A 12,735-nucleotide genomic window follows, 5' to 3' on the forward strand; every position below is an offset into this window, starting at 1 on the left:
TCTTGATGATGAGGAAAAACTTATCTTGATTCCTGAGGCTATACTTGACTCCAGGGAGAGGGTGCTTTACAGGCGTACTATCAGGGAGTACCTAGTAAAGTGGAGGAACCTACCAGTTGAGGATGCGATATGGGAGGCAGATTATTCAGCATCCTGAGTTGAGATTGCTTGTGGTCAAGCAATTTCAAGAGGGGCGGACTGTAATGTCCCCCACTTAGCCAGTTTGGAGGTATGTTGTCATTAGCCCATTCTTGTATGGTCTCAAGGGCTAACCAGGACTTCAAAAGGGATCCTGAGGTTATTTGGCCTAGTCAAATTTAATTATAGGCCAAATGGAGTTCATTTTTTGGGTTGTTAGGAAGACTTACTATTTTTAGTAAGCCAATAGGGGGGATGCAGTGCCTTCAATTTTCAGTGACAGGATGAGATGCGTTTTGTTGGGCTCTTTCTAATGAGCTATTATATGTGGGATTTCGAGTTTATTTGGTATATTATTTTAATGTTTGAAGTTACAATGGTAAAGTGACTATTTAAATTAAATATTATAATGTTTCATAAAGTCACTTTATAAAAATCAAGAGTCCCCCTTTTGAGTACATACATGGACTTTGTAAAAAGAAAAAAAGAAGTAATATTAAAAGTCATGTATTATCCCACAGTGGCAAGACAGAAGCGTGGAGCAAGTGAGGAAGGGATTAAAAGAAAGAGGATAGCTCTCATTTATTTAGGCTTGGAAATATCAAAGAAATTGAGAATTTTTTTGGAGATTATGTCTCAATAGTTTGGAGGACAAAACCCCTTCGAGCTGGAAATCTTGACGCCATTCAAAGATATGGTCTTGAGATTCAACATAGCAGCAGTCCAAAAAAGTGAAACCGAAAAAGAAGGTTGAAAAAGTGGGTATGAAAAAGCAGGCCAAAAAGCAATTCAAAAAAAGCAAAGCAGAAGGGGCAGCATAGAAGGAAATTATTTCAGCCATCTACAACCAGGTTCTTTTGTTAGTATTTTTTTTTAGGGTGTTATGAGCTTTCAGCTGTAGTGTGCATTATAACAGCATTATCATTTTGTAATCCATGTAAATGCCAAAGTCTTGGCCATATTTCATGAGCATTGTAATTTTCATTGCAATTAAGAAGATAATAATTGCTGGTGTCATTTAAGAAATTTAATATCATTATTTATCAGCTAGTTAGTTTGCATACCAACTATTTGTAAAAATGCCAGTTGGCTATAGGTGTTCATTACTCATGCTTAGATCATATATATGCACTGAATATTGTCAAAATTAGTAGCACACTCATGTTAGGTCATTGTGTAGTCCATTGTAGTCTTCTAGCACAAGATTTTCATTGATGCAAATTGTAAAAAAAGTCATTTGAAGCTTGCTGAAATACTATATCAGTCATATGTCCCTTGCATGTGAATTTTTTGATGAAATTCCTTGAGCTTTCATCAGCATTTTTTGAGGGCAGATTTGAGGAGGGTTATTACATGGATGTTAGTGTGAAGAAAGTAGAGAAAGGCAAAGCCTCAAAATGTGAGATTCACAGATGAAGCTACATTCATGACAAACAACAACTACAACATCCCTCCTCTAGTTTCTCAACATAATCGTCCTTATTTTTGTAAAACAAAAATTACATCTATGCCACTCCAAGGACTATTAGGGCATAACTCAAGACCTATCCTAGAAGCAAGAGAGAAGAGTGAAAAAGGCATAAGCATTGATTCCCTAAAACAAAACTCTAAGAGCACATATATAGTCAGAAACCAAATGGATGTAATTACCCAAGCAATAATAGATGATTACTATACAAAAGTCAATTGGGATCAATGCCAAAATTTGGGGTTATATGCTTATTGGTGTAGTCCTCAATTGACATTTTCAAAATTTGTAAAATGGTTGCATGAAGCCCTTGAGTGATAGGTAAGTATTACTATCCTATCTTTTTATTAATGTTATTTAGAATGCAAAAATAAACAATTGAATGAAGAACTTCTAAAGGTCCCTCTATTTTTTCTCAATGGTTTGTGTTAAATTTAGTGGATACCTAATTTAAAATAAAATAAAATATAGAGATGGAAAATTTTCTAACATGGGTAACTATCCAAAATTTTCCAGTAGATTAATGGATAGCATGAATCTTTAACGAATTGCAGATTTAATTGGTGAAACTATAGGGTTAAAAGGAAGATTTTTAATGTCAACTGGAGTTAAAATTCTTATTAACTTAAAACTAGGAACATGAAGATTAAAACCTCTAAAAATTATCACTATCATTCACTATACACTTTGAATCTAGAAATATATAATGGATGCATTCATAATATAGGAATATTCAAACAAGAAATGAATTGGGTATCAGAGGAATGCCCATTTACAACAATCCATAGGTCTATTAATATAGGTCTAATATTTCCCAATTATAAACATTTATAGAGAAAAGTATCAATCTTGAGCAACCAAAAATAATTTTACTCAATATAACAATATCTAAAGAGATCAACAAGATATTCTAGATGACGAAATAGAAGAAAGAGAAATAGAGGAAATGGGGGTGATTCAACATATTACAATGGATCATCATCACTCTTGACCCTACCCAATAAAGTAAATTATTAAAAAGGGAAATAATAATCTTGGAATCCAATCAGAGCATGAAATAGGAGACATCAACAAATTAAGCATAAATTCATATCAAATTTTTTTTAGTCAACGAAGTACTTACAAGAATAATAAGCATTATGAATAAAATATTATGATGGATACTTTTAAAGGTGCAAATCAAAATAAAGAAGATATTCAAATCCAAGATGATTTTGTGAAAAAGGTGGAAAATAATATAAAAACATTAAGTAAAATGATGAAGGACATCTCCAAGGTACACGAGGAATTTTGCAAACAACTCTAGATATGGCATAAAATTAATAGAGAGTAGGCAAAAATAAGAAAAGACAAATTTGGAATGCACATACCAATAGAATTGGGTTCACTTTACAAAATAAAAAAGTTACCATTATTAGAAAATGAAGAAGAGATCATAGAGAGTTTTGGAGAAGGTATACTTAATTTAAATTTTGAACTTAATTACTATAAAGAACAAGAAAATTGTAATATATAGAGAACAATAGGAAGGAGCAATTTGGATGTTGTAACTAAGAATCTAGCTCAAATAGAAGGAGAGACAATTAATAACAAAGTTATAGAAGAAAACACAATCAAGTTAGAAAATACAAAAAATGAGATCATTTCAACCAGAGAAGTAGAAAAATCTTCAAAAGAAGAGGTTATAGAGCTTAACAACTTTAAACAAATAGAAAAAAAATGCTAATGAAAGAATTTGAGAAAGAGATAGAACAACAAGAAGACTTGCAAATCGATACAATTCTAAAAACAAAGGAAGGGGGTTTCAAAATAGAATCAAATTTAAATAGTCTCGAGAATCTGATATTGGCCAGAAGATGAAGAATAAGAAAGGAAGTAAATCAATTGTAGAAATTAGAAATTTAGATGGAACAACTAAAAAAAATTTAAATTGACAAAATTTCTACATGCTAGAAATGGGAAGTACCTTCCCATGACCCAATGAGAATCATAACTTGGACTATTAAGGGTATAAATTGACCTAACAAATAAAGACTTCTTAAAAGAAGACTAAAACTCATAAACTAAGATATTATACTAGTCTAGGAAACTAAACTTAGGAAAGAAGAAGGAAAAAATTACTAATAAATTACGTATTTGGCAATCATAATGGTTAGAATCAAGTGGAGCATAAGGGGGTTTAGCTATTTTCTTGAACCTCAGAAAATTAAATATTAAAACTTTTCTAAAAAATTATAATTGGATGGTTAGCAAAGTAAGAAGCACAAATAGTTCCTTATCTTTTTATATTATTAATGTTTATGGCCTTACAAGTAACACCAACTAAATATAACTATGACATCAAATAGAACACTTTATGATTTCTAATAATAAAGAAACTTATGTATTAGGAGGAGATTTTAATGCAATCTTTGATAAAAATGAAAAATATGGTGGTAGCAAGATCATATCACTATCACAAAAAGATCTCAGTCTTTGGGTCACAAGTAGCAATTGTACACACATTAAAATCAATAATGAAAATTTTACTTGGAAAAATAAAAGAGAGGGTTTTAGCCAAATAGCTAAAAGATTGGATAGAGTTTTGACTACACATTAAGTGATGAAATCTTAAAATTATAAGTGTTTGGCCACTTCTCTATCAAATTAGGAATAATTGAACCTACCAAATTGACCAGAAATCTCTTTAGATTTGAAAAAATGTGGTTCCAACATATTGACTTCCTAGATTTAGTTAAAGCTTGAAGTCATTAAAAATAAACTCTTAAAATGGAATAACAAACACTTCCATGACATATTTGATGATAAAATATAGGTAGAAAAAGATTCAGACAAGTTAAATGATGAAGGTATAAGGATTGGTATGAATGAAAGATATTATAGAGAAAAAGAGATTTTAGTTAAACAAGAAGATACCTTAGCATAAAAAGAAATTTTCTCGAAACAAAAGTCCACAGAAATATGCTTAATGGAGGGAGATAAAAACATGATGTTTTTTTTACAATAGTACAAAAAATGGAAGAGAAATCAATGAAATAATGATGCAGAAGCATCTTGGGTTGCACTACTATCCTGCATGTTTTTAGTTTTTACCTTGCTGCTAAAACTGAGTTTTGCTGAAACTACATTTCTAGGTGCTTGTTTTGAGCCATGTAACTAATTTTCCATAATGATTTAGAGGCTGAAAACTTCAAGGATTGAATAGGGTTTAGAGTGTTATCCATGAATCAAAGTGCAAGTTCTAACTCCTCATGAGTTAGGAGATATGGCAATTCTCCCAGAGTATCAATTTCTGATAGTTCTACACAACAATTTTTTGTGATTGATTTTTAGAGTGGATGCACACTTTTCCTTGATGAATCATCCCTTGCACATTTAAGAGGTTGTACAGGACCTATAGTAATACCTATAGTTCAAAGCACAAGTTCTAATTCAATCGGAGCTAGGAGATATCATATTTTTTCTCAGACATCAATTTTAGGACCTTTAATTGTTGTTGTTGGCTAACTTGTGGTCCTTCTTGTTTTTAATGTTAGGTTTATTTTTATTTAATATTTTTTGAGAGCCAATTTGTGGCTTTTCAATTTTCTAGAATGATTTGTAAGTCATTTTGGCTAGTATAAATAGAGTGTTTAGGCTTATAGTTAGGCAGTTAGGGAGATTTAGAGTTTTTAGAGAGTGGATTGCAGAGAAGAACTAGAAAGTGAAAATATGCAGCTAGATCTTGGATTTGAATGTATTTGTATTTGGCCATAACCTAGAATGTCTTACAACTAGGCATGTATGATGATATTTTCATGAATCAATAAAGAATATTGTTCCCTCTCTCAATGGTGGTGTTCTCTTTTGTGTTTTTTTTCGTTGTGTTAACTCTTGGAAGGTGGTTCAAATAGCTGGGTATGCCTTTGGGCCTAGTTTATTCAGTCCTTCCTTGTGTCAGGTGGTATCAAAGCTTGTGGTTCATCCTTGTGGTGATTAGATCATGTAGAAATTTGACTTAGATTTGGTTATAGGGTGGAAGATCTATGGATTTGACTATAACTTGTAGAGGGTTACAGTCTTGCAGGAACCTAATTTGTAAAGATGGTTCATGGTAGAGGAAATGTTGATAATGTTATATTGGATCAATTAAGACAAATTGTAGATAAATTAAATGCTGTGAAGACAGTCCAGAGGAGAGGAGCACATCTTGATGATGTAAGTGATGATGAAGCAACAACACCAAACCATAATCCAGAACCTGAAGAAGATCAAGATGAGGAAAGATTGTTAAGAGTCTCTTCCATGGAAAATTCAAAGACTAATGTAGAAGTTGTTCCTTATGATGAAAAATTGGATACCAATTTTGTGTTAGATTGGATCTCAGATATGAAGAAGTTCTTTGAGTATGAAAACACTCTTGATAATAAGAAGGTGAAGATTTTAGTTACTAGGTTGAAAGGTCATGCCTCACTATGGTGGGAACATTTGCAAACTGATAGACAAAGGAGAGGAAAGGAGAAGATCAGAACTTGGATAAAGATGGTGAACAAGGTAAAGAACAAATTCTTTCCTACTGATTACCAAGTTAGCTTGTTGAGAAAGATGCAAAATTTGAGACAAAAGGAAATGATTGTGAAAGAGTATACTAAGGGATTCTATAGATTGGACATTAGATCTAGACATGTGGATGATAATGTTGAGAAAATTGCAAGGTACATAAATGGATTGAGATATGGAATTCAAGATAAAATAAGTTTTGTGAAGTTGGAAAGTGTAGAAGAATCATATCAATATGCCTTGAAAGCTGAGGAGATCTTGATAAAGAAGCATGAACAAAGACAAAGAGATAGAGGTGGTAGATTCTAGAGAGGTAGAGCTAGATCTTATGGAGAAGATAGTAGATTTGATAGTTCTATGTAGGATAAAGAAAAATTTGAATGGAAGAATGATGACAAAGATAAGATCAAGTGAAAAGCTGGTAGTTCATATCGAGGAGATACTGGATCTTATTGAGGAAGAGGTAATTCTCATTCTAGAGGTAGTTTTCATGGTAATTGTTTCACATGTGGGAAAGAAGGGCATAGATCTTTTGAATGTAAATCTTTTGAAAGTGGGTAGAATAATAGAAATGCTATGATTCAAGAAGACATTGAGAGTTCACCAAGTGGACCTTGTATATGTGAAAATGCGGCCTATGATAACACACACACTTCAACACTGTCTTTATTTGCGGATTCATCCTAGAATGAACATTGGATTGTTCATCCAAAAATCAGCCGGCAAGGTGACCTGTTGCCTTCTATCTAAAGGGATTTTGCTTGTTAGATATCCTCAGATTTGAGTTGTTAAGAAACCAGACCCTCTAAGAATGAAGGATTTAATAAATAAAATTAATCTATATGATTGTGTAGATTAATCTAGAATGAGAAATGCATTCTAATCTAAGAACAATTGAAACAAAACTAGATTAAACTATGCATATTAAGCTAAATGAATTTAAACTAAGAATGCAAGATGTATGCAAGAATGTGAGCAAATATGAACAAATTTGAGTATGAATTTCAACAGCAATTCAATGCAAATTCTAATTCATCCCCCCTCAAAATGAAGAGATGAGGGTCTCTTAAATAGACTTTCCTAGAATCCATCAATGGTTGAGATCGATTTCAATCAACGGTCAAGATTGAAGATGAAGTTCAGTCATAAAGGAAGATTCCCAAATTAAAGGGAGTTAACAGATTTAATTTGAGTAGAATAAGGAGTTAACTGATTTAATTTGAGTAGAATAAGGAGTCAACTGATTTAATTCCTTTTTTATCAATAGTGAAATGAGAATTCCCTTTTTTGAATTGAAGAGAGATTTTGGTGAGATATTTAATTTAATAAAATGAGATATACTCTTATAATTACCTTTTCTATTTAATTAAATAATCCTTTAATTAATTCGACACACTTTTCTTATTTAATTAAATAACTTCATTTAATTAATTAGGAATGGCTTCCCATTTAAATAAATAACTTTGTTTAATTAATTAGAAGTAAGTATTCCATTTAATTAAATAATTCTGTTTAATTAATTAAAATAGGCACATTTATTAAATTAAATAATTTTAATTCCATAGTACATTAGCCTTAAGATATAATTTAATTTAATTAAAGTATGAATAATTAGTAATTAAATTAAATATTAATCAATAGGTTTAATGTGACTAATATGAGTAAATACTATAGGAATTAAATAATAAGCATGATGAATGCAGATTAGGGTTTTCTGCATTTGACAATTAAGTCAAGTAGCGAGTAGCCGAATAAAATTTTTCCTAATGGAATAGGACTTTAGGATTGATTAGAAATAGACCAAAATTGGTTGAGATGGCAATGAGCCAATTTTGGGGTATTACATTTTTCCCCTCTTTGAATGAATGTGCAAGCAACACGTTCAATTCAAAGATAATAAAAAAGCATGATGCGAACATGAGATTGGTTCTGAAGTTGATTACATGGAGACCAATTGATAAGCTTTTAAGGACTATCTCTAGAATAGAGCTTAATCCCAAGGAATCCAAGTAGAGCATCTAGATACCTAAAATTGATAGCATTTAAAAGACTATCTCTAGAATAGAGTGTAACCTTTAAGGATCCAGACAGAACATCTAGATACCTAAAATTGAAAGCATTTAGAAGACTATCTCCAGAACGAAGCTTAACCTTCAATGATCCAGATAGAACACCTAGATACCTAAGATTGAAAGAATTTAGAAGATTATCTCTAGAACAGAGCTTAACCTTCAAGGATCCAGATAGAACACCTAGATACCTAAGATTGAAAGCATTTAGAAGATTATCTCCAAAACGAAGCTTAACCTTCAAGGATCCAGATAGAACATCAAGATACTTGAGATTGATAGCAAACAACAAGATCTAATAATGAGTTGTAGAATCATCCCTAGAACAAGGCTTGATCCTCAAGAGTCAAGGTTTAGACTGTCCCAATACCTATCCATCGAACTCTGAGAAGAGTTGTTATAATGTTGATCAATTGATGAAAATATAAGATATATGGTAAAGATACCGGATAGAAGGGAACAAGATGCCCCAAGTGATGAGATGCCCCAAATGATAAGGACATAAGATGGGGAATGAGATGCCCCAAGCAATAAGTATTCAATGATGTAATCATCCTGCCCCCTCGGGAGCAAAATTGGAAGATGACACACCAAAAATATGATGTAAGGAGAATGATGAAAGATACAGGAAAAATCCAAGGTTTAGCAGAATATAGAAGAGATTAGAATGATAAGAAGAAATATAAAGAGATCAGAACAATCAGAAGAAATATAGAGAGAGCTAAAGAAATATGAAGAGATTAGAACGATCTGAAAAAATTTGGAAGAGATCATAATGATCTGAAGAAATATGAAGAGATTAGAAGTGATTTCGAGGTCCAAAAGACCAAGTTTGAGTTGAAAAGATTCCAAGAATCACAAAGTATCAAAAAAATTTGGATTGCACAAAATTTTTTAAAATGCATTTTTGAGCCACTTAAGTGTGTCAGAGTTTGAATTCGGTCTCGAAAAAAGGGTTTAGAGCAACCAAAGTAGCCAAAAGGGTAATTAATCAATCATTTGTAAAGTTCATGAAAGAACATGATTCTTTGAAGAGATTAGCAATCCCTCATTAGAGAAGGTGAAAGTAGATTTGCAATTTAATTGCATGCTTATGCAAGTGAAGTATGTAATGCAAGACTGTTAAATGCAACCCTAGGTTTGGTTACCAAGCCTCGATATTTAATCATCACCGGATATAAAATAAAGCTCATATGTGATACAATTCCCACTGACATTGCAATCATGGAAATATGAATATAACATACGTTATTGGTTTGTCTGGATTAAATGTAAGCATTCGAGGCACAAGAAGCCAGAATGACTAGAACATTTGTCCCTTTTAATGTAGCAAGTTAACATAAGCATTAGAGCATAAATGCTAGGATGACCTGAATGTTGCTTGCATGACAGGCACACCAAACACACAGGAGATCCCTCTTATGCTAAGTATTCACTATTCATTCTGTCTGCAATGACCCTTGCATTCGTAACTTGAGACAAAAGTGTGCTAGATATACTCGCAGTGACCCATACGTTCACTTAGTGGGACGAGTATTAGTATTTACTGTAGCATTAAGATTTCACTCCAACAAACAAGGAGAAGAACCAATGTTATTGGCATATTCATATAAAAGGAGTCAAGGTACACACGGCCATCCAATATGAGATGGAGGCTCTTATAGTGGACACCCCTCTTATAGGAATAGATCAACTTATTGGAACTAAATTGCAAACAGAAAGCAAAGAAAAGATCATGCCCCTAGTCATTACTTCTCTAGTTGAAGATGACATCATCGAGTTGCTCAAAGGGATATGATAAAAAAAAACAAAGCAAAGAAAGAAAATGCTCAACATATCCAAACAAGTATATCATTTTTAAGTTCAATGTTTTGGGATTGATGTCAAGTGTCAATGTCTAGAATACATTTGAAAGAAATCTCTTCAGTAGGGTGACAACAGTAGGTAGACACAGTCAGAACGACTAGTGACTGAGGTCAAAGAGGAATCTTCATGATGAAGAACCTAAGAAGGACTGAGTGATAGTAGGTAGACACAGCCAGGATGACTGGTGACTGATGCAAGAGAGATCTTCCATAAAGGAATTTGGAGACATAACCCGAGCAATAGTAAGAAGACACAGCTGAAACAACTGGTGACTATTGCGAAAGAGATTCTATGAGGAGAATCTTGAAAAAGTGACACTTACGATAGTAGACAGACATAGTGAGGACCACTCTTGATTGTTGCGAAGGAGATTCTATGAGGAGAATCTCAAAAAGAGAGTGACACTGGTGACAGTAGGCAGATGCAGTGAGGACAACTGGTGATTGTCGCGAAGGAGATTGTATGAGGAAAATCTCAAAAAAAGTGATACTAGCAATAGTAGGCAGACGCAGTGAGGACCACTGGTGACTTTTGCGAAGGAGATTCTCTGAGGAAAATCTCAAAAAGAGAGTGACACTAGCGACAGTAGGCAAACGTAGTGAGAACCACTGGTGACTATTGTGAAGGAGATTCTATGAGGAGAATCTCAAAAAGAGTGACACTAGCAACAATAGGCAGACATAGTGAGGACCACTAGTGACTATCGTGAAGGAGATTCTATGAGGAGAATCTCAAAAAGAGTGACACTAGCGATAGTAGGTAGATGTAGTGAGAACCACTGGTGACTGTCGCAAAGGAGATTCTATGAGGAGAATCTCAAAAAGAGAGTGACACTGGTGACAGTAGGTAGATGCAGTGAGAACCACTGGTGACTATCGCGAAGGAGATTCTATGAGGAGAATCTCAAAAATAGTGACACTAAAGGGGGAATGCCCCTGAGCTATGACAAGACTCAATCAATGGATACATGAGCAAAAAGCAAGAAAGTAGGAAAGTGAAAGCGACTGTATAGAATAGCCAGAAGATGCGCTGCAAGATGGAGCATTGGGAACAAGAGGCACCAGTTTACCAGGTTTTCACCTTCTTGGCTGTATTTTCCTTTTTTTTGCTACCATGATGCCTGTTTCCAAGTTTTCACCAATGGCACTTTTTTTGTTTTTTCAATTTTTTGTATTTTTCTCCTTTTTGATTTTTTTTTGGTGTTACCAAGTCGCCTATTGCTAGGTTTTCATCAGGGTAACAAATTTTTTTTTTTCAGGACATATAGATATGTACAGAGAGCTTGCTGAGATTAAATCAACTATAAAACTGCTTTAGGTGGAGAGTGTTGATAGGCTCTTTAAGAACTTCTCCTTCAGTTGTGGAAAGCTAATAGGCGCTAGATCCATATACTGCAGTAATGACGTAAGGACCTAGCTAGTTTGGTTCAAACTTTCCCTTTTGCATTTGTTGTTGTTGATTCTTAGGGTTCTCTCTCAGGATGAGATCACCCAGCTGGAAGTCACGTGGCCTGATCCTCCGATCATAGCTTCATGCCATTCTTTGTTGATATGCTCATAGATGATCATAGGCCACTTGTCGTCGCTTATCCAATAGCACAAGCTCTTGAAGCCGAGCTATTCTGTAGTCATCATCAGTGATAAGACCTTTCATAGAGATTTTCAAGGTAGGAATCTCAACCTCTATTGGAAGCATAGCATCCAACCCATACACCAATGCAAAAGGAGTCAAGCCCATTGGAGTTCTAATGCTTGTCCTATATGCCCACAGGGCTGGGTTGATCTGGAGATGCCAGTCTCTCCCTGACTTATTGACTGTGCGATGAAGAATTTTGAGGATTGCCTTATTGGATGCCTCAGCTTGGCCATTACTCGGGGGGTAATAAATGGAAGACCAATGTTGTGTGATTTTGAATTTCTTGCACAGTTCCTTGAGGTCTTTATTCTTGACCTGTCCTCCATTGTCAGTAATGATTGAGGATGGTACACCATATCTATAGATGATATAGTTTGTGATGAAAAGCACTATAGTTTTGCCATCAGCAACTATGAGAGGTACTACCTCTACCCATTTCATGAAATAATCTATAGCCATGATGATGAACTTATGTCCATTAGAAGAGGTTGGGTGAATCTTCCCCACCAAGTCGAAGGCCCATTATTGAAATGGCCATGTTGTAGTAGAGGGAATCAACTCTTTGGTTGGAGCATGAATGAGATTCTCGTGTAGATGACACTTCTTGCAGGACCTAGCATACTTAACAACTTCTTGCTCCATTTTAGGCCAGTAGTAACCAACACAAAGGAGTTTGCGAGCTAGTGTTAGGCCATTGGAATGAGATCTGCAAATGCCTTTGTGAACATCAATTAGTGCACATTTGGACTTGTCGAGTTCTAAACACCTAAGGAGTGTTCCGTCGAGACCTCTTCTATACAGATCATCAGTAATAATGACATAATGTGAAGCGTTACAGATTAGGTAACGTTTCTCATTTTGAGTCAGACCTTTCAGAATGGTTTGATTACAAAGGTAGGAATAGATGTGATGGTAGCAGGATGATTCTTGTCCTATAATAGAATAGATCATCTTGGAATCAGGTGTGTCATAGGCTGGGTAGTGTAACACTTCCACCAAGAACTCATGTTGGAGATCATT

The sequence above is a fragment of the Cupressus sempervirens genome, chromosome 4 (assembly GCF_028749045.1).
Source record: "Cupressus sempervirens isolate cs-2001-9-10 chromosome 4, ASM2874904v1, whole genome shotgun sequence".
In the NCBI taxonomy this organism is placed as follows: domain Eukaryota; kingdom Viridiplantae; phylum Streptophyta; class Pinopsida; order Cupressales; family Cupressaceae; genus Cupressus; species Cupressus sempervirens.